Source organism: Heterodontus francisci, chromosome 8, assembly GCF_036365525.1.
Source record: "Heterodontus francisci isolate sHetFra1 chromosome 8, sHetFra1.hap1, whole genome shotgun sequence".
Lineage (NCBI taxonomy): Eukaryota > Metazoa > Chordata > Chondrichthyes > Heterodontiformes > Heterodontidae > Heterodontus > Heterodontus francisci.
In genome coordinates this window covers 71,531,321-71,547,212 of record NC_090378.1, presented here as the reverse complement: position 1 = coordinate 71,547,212, position 15,892 = coordinate 71,531,321, and the positions used below count along the sequence as shown (strand labels likewise).

General features: G+C 45.1%; 1 protein-coding gene across 6 annotated transcripts in view; it reads left to right on the top strand.

The window, feature by feature from the left end:
• The window catches only part of ror1 (receptor tyrosine kinase-like orphan receptor 1), a 304,997-nt gene that overhangs the window by 234,614 nt on the left and 54,491 nt on the right, over positions 1 to 15,892 (top strand). For 3 of the 6 annotated variants that reach the window (XM_068037320.1, XM_068037318.1, XM_068037319.1), the window contains exon 3: positions 11,772 to 11,951. The exons of the other annotated variants lie outside the window; for them this stretch is intronic. The gene's annotated coding sequence lies outside the window, so the exon portion shown is untranslated. The remainder of the gene's footprint in view (positions 1 to 11,771; positions 11,952 to 15,892) is intronic. 6 annotated transcript variants of the gene reach the window in all.

Sequence of the window (15,892 nt, the reverse complement as noted above, 5' to 3'; positions counted from 1 at the left end):
CGGTGTTTTGTTAAATGAGAAATCTGGGTGAAAGGCAAAAACCCAAGATACCAACTGCAAAATCTAAAAAGATTGGGAATATGTGGTGAGTGTTGATTTCATAGTATTGAGGATGCAGAGAAGAGAGAGAGTGTATTGAATGTTGGGTTTGGAGCTTAGGAGGAACAGGAAAAAGATATTCAGAGGAAAAATAATTATAGTATTGTCAATAAAATAAAAACGGGAAGAATAGTGACAGAGAGCAAGTTTAGAGGCCTGACACAGAGAAGGAATGTGGACTTTTGCACTTCTGTCCTGAAGACTTAACTCAGTTGCTGGGGTATAATTCTACAGGAGCTAGTCACTCTCCAGTGCGTCACCCAGGTGACTAACTCAGTACAAACTAGCAATCAAAATAGTCCTTACGGCTCAGCTACCTGCTCATTAAACTTGTTAAGCTATTGGAGGAGCTACAATACTTATAGGGCTAGAAATTACAGTAAAAATACATGTTTTAATGTGCAAATTGGCCAGGAAGCAATAGCCCATGAATTATGAATCGCCACTAGTTGTTGGATAATTGATGTTACTCTGCCATTAGCTTCACGAAAACAGCATCTCACCCTTAATCTCCCTGTGCATTCCATGAAGTTGCTGTATTCACAGATTAATTGGCCATGAAACTCACTACAGAAAGTTATGTATAGTAATTGAAGTGTAAGTACCCTTTTAACTGTCAATCAACCTCTTCCTCAATATGTGAACAATTAAAAAGGTGACGTCTCATTCCTTTGGGATGTGAGTTGTTGTTGGAGATATTAAAAATGCCAGATTTTAATTAAATCCTGTTACCATTGTTGTGTTATCAACTCTCACATCCAGCAACTTTGAAGGGTGCAAGAAAATATCTCACTAACCGGGCACGCCACGAGATGCTCCCCTCCAGAAAATTCTAAGCCAGTCTGATTTCACATCAACCTTTCATCCCTCCAATGTTCCTTCTGATTTGTGCCTCATTTGCAGGTGCTTCCTTATGCTGAGGTACAGCTCCACAGGTTGCAGCAGCTGTCCATCACCAGGTCCAGTGGCCTTTCTTCATGTTTGAACCTAGATATTGATTGTTGGGAAGCTGTTTGACTGTGGATGAAAGGAAAGGAGAATTAGAACCAAACATGATCCTTACCTCACCTAGCATCCACAATTGGGCTTTGCAGCAGGAGCCATGGGATAGCAAGCAGCAGGAGGAACCCCATTCGCCCTACTTCAGTGGTGCTGAGGCCAATTTAAAACAGCCTCACCACCTCTCCAATAAAGTTCAAATAACTCAGCTCAGACTGGGGATCAAACCTGGGATCTTCCTAGTCTGATGATTCAGTAATCCCAGTGGCACACTATTATGCCTAATGTTGCTCTGCCTGCTTTAATTTACTGAGATCTGATAGTTTGAGTGGAGTAACATTGCGTAAACTCAAATGCAGCGCAAGGAACTGACATAACACTCAGACATTATGGCAGACTGTTTCTGCACCTTTCACCAAATTAATCAAAGTCCTAGTATCTTTAAATTAAACAAATTAACAGTAGGTGGGTGTAATGTGTGCCATGCGTATGCCTGTGCACGCAGTGTCTTGAGAAATTTTCTCCTCTTTAGCACATTGTCTATAAACTGACAAGAATTCCACCCCACCCTCACTTCCCCTGCTGCCCCCACCCCCCCACCAACAAAGAGCTCAGGTGGCACCATTCATGAATGCAGCCCCAGATAACATGCATGCACACTGCAAGGCTTGCTCACAATTAGTTAGTTTGTACATGTATACTGACAACACCCAGCTCTCCCTTGCTGCCTTCTTCATTGACTCAAAATTAGCTGCCACACCTCAAATTGCCTGTCTGTTATCAAGCTATAGGTGAGCCAATCGTCCTCCAGCTAAATGTCAGCAAATTTGAGACCATCTTCTGAAGCTGCTGTCAGCACCTCTGAGCCTCTGGCTTCATTTCCATTAACTTCCCTCGCGATCATCTGATCACAAGCTGAGTCAGGATAGGTGTGGCACCTTGACATTCTGCTCAACCACAAGCTCAGCTTTCTCCTCCCCTATCCATTTTGTTCCCAAAACTGCTTCTTCCAACTCCCCAACATTGTCCACATCTGCTACAACTTCTTCCCTTCTGTTGCCAAAATCGTGGTTCATGTCTTTGTCACTTCAGGGCTTGACTTCTCTAATGCCATGCAGCTGCCATCCCTGCCTCAACCTTCTACAAGAAGTAATTCATCTGTATCACCATAGTCCATGCCCCCATTTGCACCAAGACCCACAATCACATCACTTCTGTCCATTCCAAACTCCATTGGTTCCTCATGTCCCTGTGTATCAATTTCAAAATTCAAATTCTTCGTGCCCTTTCCCACCCTACTTTAGTTATTTTTTCTAGTTTTATGTCTCTGTTCTTCTAACCCTGAACTTCTTACCCCTCATGCGCTCCACTGCTCATTCTGGCCTCTGGAATTCTTATCAGTTCTCTCTACTTTGGCACCTGCCTCCTTGCTTTCAAAAATCTCTTCAACCCTTCTCTTTGTTTTGTTTGTTCCCTACCTATCATAACCTTGTCTGTTCTTTCCCTTTCTCCATATTTGGTATCCATCATATCCCTTTCCTCCTTACAGTAAAACACTGAGAAATTTTTCTGTACAAGAGGAGTACTATATAAATGCAAGTTGTAGGTGTAAACAAGCAATTTCACGGAGTTGGGGGGAAAAAAACAGGTTGGTGGAGATGGAGGATGATTCTGAGACTGAGGTATTGTAAATTATGTTATAGCTTCCCAGCAGTGCACAATGCTGACAAGGCAAAAGACAGACAGAACTCCGCTTAGCTGGCATTCCCTTCCCTTACAGTTGAATACAGTGTCTGACAGACAATGTCCCAGACACTGCCATCACCATCCCCGGGTATGTCCTGTTCCACCGGCAGAACAGACCTAGCAGAGGTGGTGGCACAGTGGTATACAGTCGGGAGGGAGTTGCCCTGGGAGTCCTCAACATCGACTCTGGACCCCATGAAGTCTCATGGCATCAGGTCAAACATGGACAAGGAAACCTCCTGCTGATTGCCACCTGCTGCGCTCCCTCAGCTGATGAGTCAGTACTCCATGTTGACCACCAATTGGAGGAAGCACTGAGGGTGGCAAGGGCACAGAATGTACTCTGGGTGGGGGACTGCAATGTCCATCACCAAGAGTGGCTCAGTAGCACCACTACTGACCAAGCTGGCCGAGTCCTAAAGGACATAGCTGCTAGACTGGGTATGCGACAGGTGGTGAGGGAACCAACAAGAGGGAAAAACATACTTGACATCATCCTCACCAATCTGCCTGCCACAGATGCATCTGACCATGACAGTATTGGTAGGAGTGACCACCGCACAGTCCTTGTGGAGACAATGTCCCGTCTTCACATTGAGGCTACCCTCCATCATGTTGTGTGGCACTACCACCGTGCTAAATGGGATAGATTTTGAACAGATCTAGCAATGCAAAACTGGCCATCCATGAGGTGCTGTGGGCCATCAGCAGCAGCAGAATAGTACTCAACCACAATCTGTAACCTCATGGCCCGGCATATCCCCCAATCTACCATTACCATCAAGCCAGGAGACCAACCCTGGTTCAATAAAGAGTGCAGGAGGGCATGCCAGGAGCAGCACCAAGCATGTCTCAAAATGAGGTGTCAACCTCGTGAAGCTACAACACAGGACTATCTGTGTGTCAAACAGCGTAAACAGCATGCAATAGACAGAGCTAGGCGATCCCATAACCAACGGATCAGATCTAAGCTCTGCAGTCCTGCCACATCCAACCGTGAATGGTGGTGGACAATTAAACAACTAACTGGAGGAGGTGGCTCCACAAGTATCCCCATCCTCAATGTTGGGGGAGCCCAGCACATCAGTGCGAAAGATAAGGCTGAAGCATTTGCAACAATCTTCAGCCAGAAATGCCTAGTTGATGATCCATCTCAGCCCCCTCCTGAAGTCCCAGCATCACAGATGCCAGATTTCAGCCAATTCGATTCACTCCGCATGATATCAAGAAGCGACTGAAGGCACTGGATACTGCAAAGGCGATGGGCCCTGACAATATTCTGGCAATAGTACTGAAGACCTGTGCTCCAGAGCTTGCCGCGCCCCTAGCCAAGCTGTTCCAGTACAGCAACAACACTGGCATCTACCCTGCAATGTGGAAAATTTCCCAGGTATGTCCTGTACACAAAAAGCAGGACCAGTCCAACCCGGCCAATTACTGCCCCATCAGCCGACTGTCAATCACCAGTAAAGTGATGGAAGGTGTCACCAACAGTGTCATCAAGTGGCACTTGCTTAGCAATAATCGGCTCAGTTTGGGTTCCACCAGGGCAACTCAGCTCCAGACCTCATTACAGCCTTGTTTCAATCATGGATAACAGAGCTGAACTCGAGAGGAGAGGTGAGAGTGACTGCCCTTGATATCAAGGCAGCATTTCACAGAGTATGGCATCAAGGAGCCCTAGCAAAACTGAAGTCAATGGGAATCATGGTAAAATCTCTCCGGTGGTTGGAGTTATCCCTAGCGCAAAGGAGGATGGTTGTGGTTGTTGGAGGTCAATCATCTGAGCTCCAGGACATCACTGCAGGAGTTCCTCAAGGTAGTGTCCTAGGCCCAATCATCTTCAGCTGCTTCATCAATGGTGTCCTTCAATCATAAGGTCAGAAGTGGGGATGTTCGCTGATGATTGCACAATGTTCAGCACCATTCGCGCTTCCTCAGATACTGAAGCAGTCCATGTAGAAATGCAACAAGACCTGGACAATATCCAGGCTTGGGCTGATAAGTGGCAAGTAATATTCACGCCACATAAGTGCCAGGCAATGACCATCTCCAACAAGAGAGAATCTAACCATCTCCCCTTGACATTCAATGGCATTACCATCGCTGAATCCCCCACTATCAACATCCTGGGGGTTACCATTGTCCAGAAACGGGACTGGAGTAGCCATATAAATACCGTGGCTACAAGAGCAGGTCAGAGCCTACGAATCCTGTGGCGAGTAACTCACCTCCTGACTCCCCAAAGCCTGGCCACCCATCTACAAGGCAGAAGTCAGGAGTGTGATGGAATACTCTCCACTTGCCTGGATGGGTGCAGAAACTCGACACCATCCAGGACAAAGCAGCCCGCTTGATTGGCAACCCATCCACAAACATTCACTCCCTCCACTACCGATGCACAGTGGCAGCAGTGTGTACCATCTACAAGATGCACTGCAGCAATGCACCAAGGCTCCTTAGACAGCATCTTCCAAACCCACAACCTGTACCAACTAGAAGGACAAGGGCAGCAAATGCATGGGAACACCACCACCTGCGAGTTCCCCTCCAAGTCACACACTATCCTGACTTGGAACTATATCGCCGTTCCTTCACTGTTACTGGGTCAAAATCCTGGAACTCCCTTCCTAACAGCACTGTGGGTGTACCTACCTCCCATGGACTGCAGCGGTTCAAGAAGGCAGCTCACTACCACCTTCTCAAGGGCAATTAGAGATGGGCAATAAATGCTGGCCTAGCCAGCGACGCCCACATCCCATGAATGAATTATTTTAAAAAGCCCGCTGATGCTAATATTTAGGCTGAATGTTGAATAATGGTCATTTAGCCAAAGTATGAGTTGGCAGGTCGCGCCTGTTCAGTTGTACCCTAATACAACTTAGCAACTTCAAGAGGGATGCTCTCTTCGGTGGGTACGCAAAGTGTGAAAGTATTTTATTCGCTTCTGCTGAGAGCCATGCTTTAAGGAGTATGAAAATCCTGCACTTCCCCTCCTTCCCCACCCAAATCATAAATATTGGATATTCTTGGCCATGTAATTAGCAACATTTTTTTTTAAGTTCTAAAAGAATGCAGTGATTGAGTAAACCTTTGTAAAGAGGCATCATTTTCATGAAAAAAATATTTTCCAACTCTCTTAACCTTTGGCTTACAGACATAGGGATGCAAATTGCTTTGGAATGAAACTCTTTTGAACGATGCATTCTTCACTGCCTCACAAAAATTGTTTTCCCTTAATATTTTCATCTTGGTAATCCTCTTTATTATTAAAGTACAGGGATATGAATGGCAGTGTCTGTCAACAGGATGGAGAAAGGGGCTTGAGGCTGAGTTTAAGGTAGAAGACTCCCAACATTCATTTATTTTTAAATGCAATAATGTACATCATTCAAGAATGATGTTAATAATACATTCACAATTTCATGACTGCAGTGTTCTTACTTTATTAGTTGGATTTTTTTTCCTTTTTAGAAAACATTTATGTCATAAAATAAAAACAGAAAAGACAAAAACCTCTCCTACCCACCCGATTTTTCCTTGTATAATGAAGGAAATTTCATTTTGATGTTTGTTCTCTAGAGTACATTGTTATTTGCTGTGGGGCTCGACAGGGTCGATGCAGGAAGGATGTTTCCCCTAGCTGGGGCGTCTAGAACCAGGGGACACAGTCTCAGATAAGAGATAGGCCATTTAGGACTGAGATGAGGAGGAATTCTTCACTCAGAGGGTGGTGAATCTTTGGAATTTGCTGCCCCAGACAGCGGTGGAGGCTCAGTCATTATGTTCAAGACTGAGATCAATAGATTTCTAGATATTAAAGGGATATGGGGATAGTGCAGGAAAATGGTGTGATAGAAGATCAGCCATGATCTAGTTGAATGGCGGAGCAGGCTCAAGAGGCTGATTGACCTATTCTTGCTCCTATTTCCTATGTTGCTATGTTCCTAAATGCCTAATATGAGGGTCCGATCTGAGCAATTTTATGGCAAAAATAACCAACTCCTCATGAGATTTTCCCTCTTCCCTCTGGTGGTTACTACAACCGACACAAGCCCAATCCAGTCCTCAGTCATTATCACAAGCACACTTTCTAACAGGAGTCCCACTGCTGACTGATACCTGCCCTGCCCAAGTTGCCTTTCTTTCTGTGAAGATCTGGACAGTCATAGAGTTATACAGCACAGAAACAGGCCCTTCGGCCCATCGTGTCTGTGCCGGCCATCAAGCACCTAACTACTCTAATCCCATTTTCCAGCACTTGGCCTGTAGCCTTTTATGCTATTGCATTTCAAGTGCTCATCGAAATACTTCTTAAATGTTGTGAGGGTTCCTGCCTCTACCACCTCTTCAGGCATTGCGTTCCAGATTCCAACCACCCTCTGGGTGAAAAATCTTTTCCTCAAATCCCCTCTAAACCTCCTGCACCTTACCTTAAGTATATGCCTCCTGGTTATTGACCCCTCCGCTAAGGGGAAAAGTTTCTTCCTATCTACCCTATCAATGCCCCTCATAATTTTGTATATCGCAATCATGTCCCCCCTCAGCCTTCTCTGCTCTTAGGAAAACAACCTCAGCCTTTTCAGTCTCTCTTCATAGCTGAAATGCTCCAGTCCAGGCAATATCCTGGCGAATCTCCTCTGCACCCTCTCCAGTGCAATCACATCCTTCCTATAGTGTGGTGCCCAGAATTGTACACAGTACTCCAGCTGTGGCCTAACTAGCGTTTTATACAGCTCCATTATAACCTCCCTGCTCTTATATTCTATGCCTTGGCTAATAAAGGCAAGTATCCCATATGCCTTCCTAACCACCTTATCTACCTGTGCTGCTGCCTTCAGTGATCTATGGACAAGTACACCAAGGTCCCTCTGACACTCTGTGCTTCCTAGGGTCCTACCATCCATTGTATTGTCTTGTTTGTTTGTCCTCCCGAAATGCATCACCTCACACTTCTCAGGATTAAATTTAATTTGCCACTGCTCCGCTCATCTTACCAGCCGGTCTATATCATCCTGTAATCTAAGGCTTTCCTCCTCATTATTTACGACACCACCAATTTTCGTGTCATCTGCGAACTTACTGATCATACCTCCTATATTCACGTCTAAATCACTCACAGTGAGTAACGTTGGGCCACTCAACTCTTAGCAGTGGCATTACAGTCAAGTCTGGCCTTGTCCTCATTCGCTGTCCACATTCGAACATTTTCGAGTGTGTCTCTGGATACAGAACCCTTGTTGCTATTTGCCCTCTCCCAGACGTTGAGATCAAATGTATCACTCTGGTCACATCTCTGCTTCAGACTGAATTACCTTGTGACTAGAAATGATCTGGGTGGAGCATTGGGTATCACAACCACCTTTCAATTCTGACTTGAATTCCAATCTATCTGAAAGGTCCTTCGCGTATCAGTTTGGAAGTCCCAATAGAATTTCTAGTGAGCACAAGTCCCCAGCACACGAGTTATATTTTGTCACAAGTAAAAAGCAAAATACTTCAGAAGCTGGGAATCTGAAAGAAAAATAGAAAATGCTGGAAAATAACAGGCCACCAGCATCTGTGGAGAGTACAGGCAGCCAGGTGAATTATGTTCTATGAAGCTCTTAAGTAAAAACAAATCTTTCCAATGATATTTACAATCTGTCATGCTTCAGGGAGACTGAAATATGAAACTAGGGGCTGAGATTTGTCAGCACGCCACAATCTACAGCGACGCACTGTGAAGTCAGCAGCCTTTCGACACGGAACTGTCGCCACATAGCCCCCGCGATATTACGCACGGGGGCTCATTTAAATGGAGGGGGCAGAGCGGCCACCCCCGATGACGTCGAGGGGGCGGCTGCCACGTCCCCGGCAACTGTGTCCGGCGCCACCACGCAGGCACCAGTGCCATTTTTAAAGGGTTCGAGCACTTAGAAGTAATTTTAATTTTTAAATTGATATTGTGGTGCATTGTGTGTAAAAATTGAAATAAATGTTGGAGCCCCATGTTTGTTTTTGGGGCAATATCAACAAAATTAACTTTATTCGTAACCCGAACTTCCCCCCACAACCTCTTCACTTTTGCACTTCAACCCCTTCCCGCCATCCCCACAACCAATAGGAATACTTTTCCCCATGTCCGTCCCTCGCCCTGATAATTTTATTCCTACCCCTTCCCCACCAGTGTCTCGCCTCGGAAGTTCCGAAGGCAAGCAAGTTTAGGCCGGTTGGCTGTAAAATTGGTGTGGGACTGCCAGCGGCGGCAGGTAAGTTCATTTGCATTTTAATTTATCTAATTTCAATATTTTAATGAAGGTTCCGCCACCACCATTAATATCCAGTGGGGCCTTCTTGGCATTATGGGTCATGGCGGGCCGCTCCCACTAGCATTTTACGAACCTCCCCGCCACGACCCACGGCATCAAGGGGCTGATAGAATTCAGCCCTAGGTCTCCCATTTACCTTGCAGCGTCCAGTCCTTAAAATTAGTAATCATTTGTTTTCACAGAAAGCAAATATTCATTGTGTGCTCTGAACCACCACAGTTCTTGGGCTAGACTAGCATTTTCAAGATAAATTATGGGATATAGCAAAAAGGTGACCTTCATTTTCCCACAGTACTTTTTTGTAAAGATTTATCTTTTTTTCCCACAAATTTCTCTTCTACTGTTTTGAAAGCATTGACATTGATACGGTTCTGATGAAAGCAAAATTCACTGATATCTCCATCCAACTGACCACATTATATATCTAAGCCTTTAGCAGTCAGTATCAACCAAAGCGCACAAAACAGGCAAGCCTGATCCTGCTGTCACATGTCAGTTTGAACATTCCCCAGCAGGGCCACTGGACAGCGATCAGGATCAGGAGTGCTGACAGATATTTTTCCCTTCGTTAGCCTAAGCACCACTGAGACCAAATATAGAGCTCCAACCACCATTCCAGCTGAGGTCAACTAATTTAGCTCAAACCTGGTACTTTCCTGGTTTATATGGCTCAGCGTCACATCATGTTGTGCTTTAGTCACTGAACCAGTCGAAAACTGAGGACCCAATTTAAACCCATTCAAATCCCATTCACTTACAGAAAATTAAAATTGGGCACTCAGTGAGTCTTCCTTAAAGATTTATTTTGCTTTTCTTTTACAATTTGTTCTCCTTCATTGCTCTCGTTAAAGAGAGTGAATATACATCCTGCTCACTGACCTCAGCTGTTGTCACTCTGAAACCAGCTCCTATGCTCTGGTATGATTCTCTTACCATTTTTTCTTTATTTCCTGTACAGGATATTCAAAATCCAACAATGACTCAAACCAGAAGTCAGACAGTACTGTTCTTACAATGATTGCAGTAAAGAAACAGCTATCTCCCTTGTAGGGTTTCATTCTTCAAAAGATTTTCCCCATGCTGGAGAAGTATATCCCATTTTGGTATGATCTAGCAAAACTATATGCTGAGCATGCACATGAAAGTATCATTGTGCTGCGGGTAGGCTGTGCCACACATGGTTTCCTATACCCATTTTATTTAAAACCCAGGACCGGCACTATTGGACCAGTTTGTTTTGGTCTGAAGCTAACTAAACCTAATCAACCAGTTAACACTAATCATGCCTCCATTCAAAAAAAAACTATACAGTGTCTATGGAATCAGAATGCTGGATGGGAGCTTGATGTATGGAGGATTCATATCATTCAAAGAATGGAAAAGTTTCTACATCATTGGTAATCTATCTATATATCTTTAGGAGGGATAAAAGAATCATAGGAATCACAGCATCAGCTCGTAGGATCAATCGGTCAAAAATGTGGTCAGGTGTTTTTTATTTTATTTATTGATGCAGCACTGAAACAGGCCCTTCAGCCCACTGAGTCTGTGCCGACCAACAACCACCCAGTTATACTAATCCTACATTAATCCCATATTCCCTACCACATCCCCACCATTCTCCTACCACCTACCTACACTAGGGGCAATTTACAATGGCCAATTTACCTGTCAACCTGCAAGTCTTTGGCTGTGGGAGGAAACTGGAGCACCCGGCAGAAACCCACGCGGTCACAGGGAGAACTTGCAAACTCCACACAGGCAGTACCCAGAACTGAACCCGGGTCGCTGGAGCTGTGAGGCTGGGGTGCTAACCACTGTGTGCTGTTGCTGTTAAATATGTGAGGATTGCTTCATGCAGCAATGCTAATAAACTCAACACTAGGACAGAGCACGGCTTGATTTGCACCCCTAACAATGAATTCACTACCCACTCCCTCCACCACCAGGGTACTATGCCTGCAGCGCTTATGCTCTACTGCACGTATTGCAGCAGCTCACCATGATTACTTCCACAGCATCTTCCAGCCCCATGACCTCTGCAATTTAGAAGGACAAGAGGAGTAAAGTCATAGAAAAACCATCATCTCCAAGTCACATACTATGCAAACTTGGACATATATCAGCAACCCTTTATCATTGCTGGGTCAGTATTCTGAAATTCCTTGCCTAACACAATTGTGGAAGCACCATTATCACGAGAACTGCAGCAGTTCAAAGAGAAGGCCCAGTACCACCTTCTCAGTTCAGTTAGGGATGGGCAATAAATGTGTCCTTGCCAGTGTTGCCCACATCCTGAGAATAAATTGGAAAAAGTACTTTTTTTTTCGGGTGGCACAGGAGGCAATATTTTGACCCTATATCCTACACAAAGAAATGTTTATGCTCTCATGGGCAATGTCATCACATTGTTAAGTGTCTACCTTAGGTTTTAATGGTAAATTTTTAAAAGTCAGGAACATCATGCTATCTTGACTGCATTGCTATGTACCCCTCTGTTTATAATCCTTATGGGGTCCTGCAAAACCCTTTAATCTTAAAAAAACAACTTTGATTTACATTTTGTGTTTAATTCTAAATAATGCAATTATTATTGTATCTATTGCTTAAAAAAAGCTCCAGTTCATATCCATTTCACAACTGATAACTGACCTTCAGGATAACATGCAGACCTGACAAGTTTTGACTCCCTGGTTGATGCGTCAGAAAGAATGATAAAATTCTTGTGTGATCAGACTGCAATATTGGGCAATGTGTGCAATCTAGAGTTCCTAGCTGGCATGAAAAAAATGTTTGGTAAGTACTGCTACATATGAGGCCAAGAGTGTTTATACTGCAATGTTTGTGATTTCAGCAAAGGTGGTGATAATAGATGCTTCAAACAACCATGATCTTAACTGATTCAGCAGCAGGTTCTTTATTACAAAGATCAATTGAGTTTTCAGATAGTCGCAGTTCCTGGAACAACTGGAAGAAGCCTGCTTCAAAGGGCTGAATTTTGCTGGATTTGTCACGCTCCCGATGTCAGCCTCAATTCATTGGCCTCATCTTAAACCGAGTCATGCAGACTAGAACGGTCTAAAATTCAGCCCTGCTGTACACTGAGTTGGCTGACCCCTGCAGCATAGCAGTAGGAGTGCTGCGGTTAGTCTCAGTGTTCCCAGGCGAGGGAGGAGAAAATAAAAATCAGCCGAGGTTTCTGCTCCTGATCACCGTGGAGTTACCCTTTCTGGAAAGTGCATGCCTGCGGACATCAGCTGAGAACAAAATGGGGCTCAGCTTTTATGTCCCTCAGAGTCAATAGGCTGCCATCTCTCACTGTCTGGGTTCAGAGACAAAGATTGGCCACTTGGGAGAGCACACATTTAGACCTGTGTCTGAGCATTAATCAGCACCCTTAAGAGGGGAGGGGAGAAAATATTTAGAGTTTAAAAAAAAAATTCAAACTGTGCTGAAGATTTTGTATTGGAATTGTGGTGGCCTATGTTGATGGATCCCCCTCTGTATGCTACACAGAAGAGTATTTTTCACGTCACATTCCCAAGATAACAATACCTTCATTGATGCAAACATCCAGTAATTATTCCAAAACTCTGAACCCTCAGTTGCGTTTAAACTATTGTTGCCACAGAAATATTCTTAAACAAAAACAAAAAGTGCTGGAAATACTCAGCAGGTCTGGTAGCATCTGTGGAGAGAGAAGCAAAGTTAACTTTCAGGTCTGTGACCTTTCCTCAGAATTAGCAAAGGTTAGAAAAGAATTAGGTTTTAAGCAAGTGAAGTCGGGAGGGGGGAAAGAACAAAGGAGAAGGTGTTTGATAGGGCAAAGGGTGATTAAATAACAAAAATAAAAGCAAAATACTGCGGATGCTGGAAATCTGAAACAAAAACAAGAAATGCTGGATTCACTCAGCAGGTCTGGCAGCATCTGTGGAAAGAGAAGCAGAGTTAACGTTTCGGTCACTGACCCGAAACGTTAACTCTGCTTCTCTTTCCACAGATGCTGCCAGACCTGCTGAGTGAATCCAGCATTTCTTGTTTTTGTTTTGGATTAAATAACAAAGCTGTCCTGGGACAAAGGCAAAGCGTGTGTTAATGCTTGTGGAGAAAGACAATGCATTAGTCCAGAGAGACTGTTAATAGCAGAATAATGAGCAACTACATGACTATATAAAAAGCAGGCACATGGTTAAAAAGTAAAATATTAAAAAAAGGCCAGTCATGCTCTGAAGTTATTGAATTCAATGTTCAGTTCACAAAGCTGCAGTGTGCCTAATCGAAAGAGCAGCTGCTGCTCGTCAAGCTTGCATTGATGTTCACTGGAACACAGGAGCAAGCCAAAGACACAAATGTTGGCATGAGAGCAGAAGGGAATGTTGAAATGGCAAGCAAACGGAAGCTCGGGGTCATGCTTTCGGACTGAGTGGAGGTGTTCTGCAAAGTGGTCACCCAATCTGCGTTTGGTCTCCCCAATGTAGAGGAGACCGCATTGCGAGCAGCGAATACAGTATACTAAATTGAAAAAAGTACAAGTAAATCGTTGCTTCACCTGAAAGGAGTGTTTGGGGCCTTGGATAGTGAGGAGAGAGGAGGTAAAATGGCAGGTATTACACCTCTTGCGGTTGCATGGGAAGATGCCGTGGCAAGGGGACGAGGTGTCGGGGTAATGGAGGAGTGGACCAGGGTGTTGTGGAGGGAATGATCCCTTCGAAATGCTGACAGGGGAGGGGAGGGGAAGATGTGTTTGGTGGTGGCATCACGCTGGAGATGGCAGAGGATGATCTTTTGGATGTGGAGGCTGGTGGGGTGAAAAGTGAGGACAAGGAGAACCCTGTCGCGGTTCTGAGAGGGAAGGGAAGGGGTGAGGGCAGAAATGCAGGAAATGGGTTGAGCACGGTTGAGAGCCCTGTCAACCATAGTGGGGAGGAATCCTCGGTTGAGGAAAAAGGAAAACATATCAGAAGCGCTGTTGTAGAAGGTTGCATTATCAGAACAGATGCATCAGAGACGGAGAAACTGGGAGAATGGAATGGAGTCCTTACAGGAGGCAGGGTGTGAAGGAGTGTAGTCGAGCTAGCTGTGGGAGTCAGTGGGCTTGTAATGAATGTTAGTAGACAGTCTATCCCCAGAGATGGAGACAGAGAAGTCGAAGAAGGGAAGGGAAGTGTCGGAGATGTACCATGTGAAGGTGAGAGAAGGGTGGAAATTAGAAGCAAAGTTGATAAAGTTTTCTAGTTCCGGGCGGCAGCAGGAAATGGCACCGATACAGTCATCAATGTACCGGAAAAAGAGTTGGGGGAAGGGGGCCTGAGTAGTTTTTAGTTTAGTTTTAGTTTTAGAGATACAGCACTGAAACAGGCCCTTCGGCCCACCAAGTCTGTGCCGACCATCAACCACCCATTTATACTAATCCTACACTAATCCCATATTCCTACCACATCCCCACCTATCCCTATATTTCCCTACCACCTACCTATACAAGGGACAATTTATAATGGGCAATTTACCTACCAACCTGCAAGTCTTTTGGCTTGTGGGAGGAAACCGGAGCACCCGGAGAAAACCCACGCAGACACAGGGAGAACTTGCAAACTCCACACAGGCAGTACCCAGAATTGAACCCGGGTCACTGGAGATGTGAGGCTGCGGTGCTAACCACTGCGCCACTGTTCAACATATCCCACAAAAAGACAAGCATAACGAGCACCCATGCAGGTACCCATAGCAACACCTTTTACTTGAAGGAAGTGAATGGAGTTGAAGGAGAAGCTGTTCAATGTGAGAACAAGTTCAGCCAGGTGGAGGTGGGTAATGGTGGATGGTGTACAGCCTATCCCCTATCTTTTGTCCGCTGGTCCAGTCTCTTCCCACCTACATTCGTGACTCTTCTGACACCCTACGTCATTTTGACAATTTCCAGTTTCCTGGCCGTAACCGCCTCCTCTTCACTATGGACGTCCAATCTCTCTACACCTCTACACAGCAGAAGGTGGAATTTGAATTCAATTAATAATTTAAAAAGCTAGTCTAATGATGGCCATGAAACCATTGTCGACTGTTGTGAAAACGCATCTGGTTCACTAATGTCCTTTAGGGAAGGAAACCTGCTGTCCTTACCTGGTCTGGCCTACATGTGACTCCAGACCCACAGCAATGTGGTTGAATCTTACATGCCCTCTGAAATGGCCTAGCAAGCCACTCAGTTGTATCTAACCGCTACAAAGTCAACAAAAAGGAATGAAACCAGATGGACAACCCGGCATCGACCTAGGCACCGGAAACATCAACGGCAAACCCAGCCCTGTCGACCCTGCAAAGTCCTCCTTACTAACATCTGGGGGCTTGTGCCAAAGTTGGGAGAGCTGTCCCACTGACTAGTCAAGCAACAGCCTGACATAGTCATACTCACGGAATTATACCTGACAGACAATGTCCCAGACACTGCCATCACCATCCCCGGGTATGTCCTGACCCACTGGCAGGACAAATCCACCAGAGGTGGTGGCACAGTGGTATACAATAGGGAGGGAGTTGCCCTGGGAGTCCTCAACATCGACTCTGGACCCCTAAAGTCTCATGGCATCAGATCAAACATGGACAAGGAAACCTCCTGCTGATTACCACCTACCGTCCTCCCTCAGCTGATGAGTCAGTACTCCTCCATGTTGAACAGCAATTGGAGGAAGCACTGAGGGTGGCGAGGGCACAAAATGTACTCTGGGTGGGGGGCTTCAATG